The sequence below is a fragment of the Rattus norvegicus genome, chromosome 10 (genome assembly GCF_021556685.1).
Source record: "Rattus norvegicus strain SHRSP/BbbUtx chromosome 10, alternate assembly SHRSP_T2T, whole genome shotgun sequence".
Lineage (NCBI taxonomy): Eukaryota > Metazoa > Chordata > Mammalia > Rodentia > Muridae > Rattus > Rattus norvegicus.
The window spans coordinates 21,550,641-21,555,508 of NC_141543.1; positions in this window are offsets into that span (position 1 = coordinate 21,550,641).

The following is a 4,868-nucleotide window of genomic DNA, read 5'->3' on the forward strand; positions in this document are numbered from 1 at the left end:
CTTGACACAAACTAGAGTTACCTGGGAAAGTACCCTTCTCAGATTAGCTTGTGGGTAAGTCTGCTGTGCGTTTCTTGACAGGTGTGGGAGGTCCCTATTTATGGTGGGCGGTGCCACTCCTAGGTAGGTGGTCCTGGGCTGTGTAAGAAAGGCAACTGAGCGAGCCAGGGAGAGCAAACCAGTGAGCGGTATTCCTCCCCAGTCCTTGCTTCGGTTCTTGTCCCTAAATTCGTGCCTTGAGCTCTTACCTTGGCCTCCCTTGATGATGGACTGCAACCCATAGGCCAAGCAAACCCTTTCTCCTCCAAGTTGCTTTTGGTCCTGGTATTTATCACAGTGGCAGGAGCCAAAGCAAGATAGGTGGGTCGGAAGATGGTGGGTGAACAGAGGGATTGTGGATAGGGTAGATGGATAGATGAGGAGGCGGGATTGAGAGGAAACAGGAGGATGGATGGGGGCGTTTTATATGCTGTAAGCATGTTGTACTGCATGTGGTAGAAAGGAATGTCACGGACATTTGAAAAATCCCTTACCATGTATGCACTGCTAATGGTTTGTTCTGAGTTCATCTTTAACCCAGATTGTGATTTGGGAGGAACACGGGGCTCATTGGCCTCGGGAGAATGCAAAACCCTCTGTAAACAGAAAGATGTTAATGAGGGAAAACTGCAGAAGACATAAACCCATAGCACAGATCTCAGAGATGATGGGGGACACCCGAGCAGAGGGAGAAGACTAAACTTCTTTCTCGTTTGCTATAAAGCGTCGAAGACAAAGTGGGTATTGATCCTGCATCTTCCCAGACTGCTGCCTCTGAATGAAGCACAACGTAGAGGTTCAGTTCCTGCCACTGATATTCGTGGTGGTGGGCACTGTGAACTCTGGGACTCTTGTTACAGAGGGATGGAGGATGACGATGAGGATGATTGACAAGAGGGGCATAGGGGCATGGGTGGATGGATGGACGTGTGGATGGTGGGTGAATATATAGATGGGAGAGAAGGGGTAGGGGATGGGCGGGGATGGATGGGAGGATTTACATTTATATGGATGGGTGACCAACCAAAGCAGAAAGCACACAGATGTGAGCAGGAACCCTCTGCGCATCTTAGCAGTTGTGAAAACTGACGAGAGGTGGGTGTGCACAATGGTGGGTGTGCACTGATGTCTTCACGGTGGAAGCTCTTTGTGTAGGTTTTCTAATTTTACTCTCACAACCATGGGGGTTCTTTTTTAACATCATCTTTATGGAAATCAAGATTCAGAGAGGCCATATTAGGCTTTGCCACAAGGGCATGGATATCACCATAGAGTTTATTCCTTTGGCGTGACAAACAGTTCATGGGGAAAAAAACTCCAGTTTTCTCCAGAGTGGCAAGATTGATCGTTTTCTGTGTGTGTGCCTTGATGTGGGAAAGGTATATCGTACCAAGGTAGTTGATTGATTTGCAGTTCCCACTGATCAGGGATGGTGGGGAGATTCACAGCTGGACTGATATCAGAGAAAGCCCTGGCCCCCAGGTCTCACTCTTTGAAAGCAGGTGGTGGCGAACTTTGAACTTTCCCACAGCTGGTAGGGACGCGGTCGTTACATGCACTGTGTAAGTGTGGACGTTGGCGTGTCCCTCATCCTCCAGCCCAGACCCCTGGCTCTCTGAGCCGTATCCAGCTTCTGTCCTCTCTGACTAGAGAGGAGAGACAGTGAGTTGGTGTAGTTGGGCACGCTAAGTCTGCATCCTACGGGTGTGCGCACATGGGTAGCTGCACGAAGTGAAGGATGACTTACTTAAAACATTACCAGGTTTCTCTTTTGCAATATTTTTGTAACTTGAGCATCTTGTTCTTGAATGTGAACTCTGTAATAGCAATACTGTGTCACGATGTCAAGGTTGGCCATGCCTTGGTCCATGTGTGCAGTGGGCCCTGCCCAGTGGGAGAACCGGATGCTGAAAGGTCTGAGGGAAAGTGCCCTTCTAGAAGTGTGGGGCGGTTTAAGGGCTTTTTTTTTTTTTTCTTTTTTTTTTTTCGGAGCTGGGGACCGAACCCAGGGCCTTGCGCTTGCTAGGCAAGTGCTCTACCACTGAGCTAAATCCCCAACCCCGTTTAAGAGCTTTTGAACCTCTTGTTCAGCAGCCCCCTTGGTGGACTTTGTAATTAAATCCTCAGCCAGCCTTACAGGCTCTACTTAAGTGACACTATTTTGTCCACTGTCATGGGCTGGCAGCTGTCTTCTCATAGCCATGGTTCTTACAGCAGAATCCTCAGGGATTATCAGGAGCCCAACCTCAGCAGCGCCCAGCGGGAGTGGTTTGAGGCGGTGCAAGGACACACATGGTTGACTCTGCTTCCAAAGTCTTCAGTGTCTGTCACGATGTTTCTTCTTTGGCATGGTGGCACTGGGGTTGGGGTTACTCCACTAGTGAAACCTCAGATTTCCCCATCTAGATACCCCACTGCTTCCTTTCACCCCACCTCAGCAAAGACAATACTTTTCATCTCTTACATGTAACAGACTGCGAGGGCATCCATGCCACCTTTGCCTCAAACCACTTAGGTTCTTGGATAATGGAAGAACTGAGGATCTCTTCCATATTTCTTCTCGCCAGCAGGAAGTATATTAGACCAGTATGGATAACTCAGCAGGGTGTCCACTTCTGGGGGATTGTCCTTCCTTCTTATCCAGAATCAATCAATCAATCAATCTATCTATCTATCTATCTATCTATCTATCTATCTATCTATCTCCCTACTCTGTCTGTCTGTCTGTCTGTCTGTCTGTCTGTCTATCATCTACTTGTGTTACAAATGCTAATTCTGTTCCTCCCCAACTGCTCGTAGTTTCTGGGACCCTGCCCCCAGTTGGTTCTGATTGGCAAATAAAGATGCCAGCAACCAATAGCTGAGAGGACAGACTGAGGTGGGATTTTAGGATTCCTGGGCTTGGGACCAGGAAGAAGGAAAGATCCACCATGCTGGCAGAGTGTGTAGGAGAGGAGAGATGCCATGTCTGAGAATAATGCAGGACAGAGAGGTATGGCCACCACGTGAAAGATCTGGGGGAGCGCAGCTCAGAGGGCTGCCCAACTGGGTCTAGAGCAGTCAAAATAGAACATAGAATTTAGAAAGTAGTAACTCAGAGTTATCGGTGGGCAGTAGGTTCTATAGCAGTAGAGGTTAGGTAGTGGCCCAGCTATTGTTCTGTTTAAGACATATTAAGGGGCTGGAGAGATGGCTCAGTGGTTAAGAGCACTGATTGCTCTTCTAGAGGTCCTGAGTTCAATTCCCAGCAACCACGTGGTGGCTTACAACCATCCGTAACAGGGATCTGATGCTCTCTTCTGGTGTGTCTAAAGACAGTTACAATGTACCTATATATAATAAATAAATAAATCTTTAAAAAAACATTAAAATTAAAAGGCTGTGTGTGCATCATTCATTCAGGAACATAAACCACTGGGGCAGGTAGCAACTACCTCGTGTCGGGATTTATTAATTAAATATTAATTAAATTCTTCATATTTGTGTATGTATATGTATACATGCATGCGCGCACATGCGCACACACACCACACACACACACACACACGCACACACACACACACTGATACCTCCTTCCATTGGCTATAGTAGACTAGAGGGGAGAGAACTATTGATATTCAAAGTCCTGACCTTCCAGCCAGAAGCTTGAGGCTGTCATGGGATCCCCTATGTACTTTATCTTAGCTAAAATGTTGGGCAACAATGCAGAGCCCTCTCTAATGATGACCTTCCCATGAGCTTGCTTCTGTGGACTCTTTCCTCTGGATATCATGTTACCAAAGAGTCTCCTCTCCCCAGCAATTATTGATTATATATAATCCCAGGAAGAGCCCGGTAAATCTTGTAAGTTTCATGACCTTCCTGAGTCCTATGAGTCTCCCTATACCCTCCAGGAGGGAATGTTTTCTTTGGAAGAAGTAGCTGTTGACAACAGTGGCCATGGTATTTTAAACAGTAGAAATGGTCGCCCTGCTAGGTGCACAAAATATTAGATTGTCCAATCAAGGAGAAAAGGAACTTTGTGGGGACAGGGATACTTTATATACTGGATCTCTCAGTATGAGAACTTCATGACAGAATCAGAGTGGGTTTGTGTCCTGGTTCTACACCTTACCAAGTGAATGAACTTAAGGCAAAATTTGTTTCTCTAATTCTTATTTTCCAAATCTATAAAATGATAGCTTTTGTTAGGAAAGTATGTAAAGTAATTGTGAGCTGTTGGTAATGCCTGGTATTTCCTATCATAAAAGTCTCTAATTGTTGAGTCAAGCCCTTAAGTTCTTGGTGCTGTAGAACCGGAAGTTATTTCTGTCCCGCTCACCACTATGCTCAGGGGCTAACCTGTACGGCTGAGTATCTGTGTGCATTATTCCAGAACCAACTTCATATAGACTGGATGTGAGTGATACCTTCCTGTGCATTGGTGCCACCACTAGGGGGCCTGGCGTTGTTCTGGGTCTGTATAGGGGACCAGTTCCTGCACTTACAGAGCTGTAGCAGAGTGGGGCTGGGAAATAAATAGCAGTTGTGGTAGTTTGAATAATATGCTTCCCCATAGTCTTGGTCATTTGAATACATGTTTCCCAACTAATGGTGCTGTTTGGAGAGGCTTAAGAGGTATGGCTTTGCTGGAGGAAGTATTTTCTTCAGCTTAAGCCTCAAAGCCTTGAGCCATTCCAATGTTCTCTCTCTCTCTCTCTCTCTCTCTCTCTCTCTCTCTCTCTCTTTCTCTTTCCTCCAAACCCCCATGTGGTCGTGATTCCAGATGTGAGCCCCTGGCTTCCTGGCACCATGCCATGCCTTTGGTTCAGCGTCATGGACTCTAACCC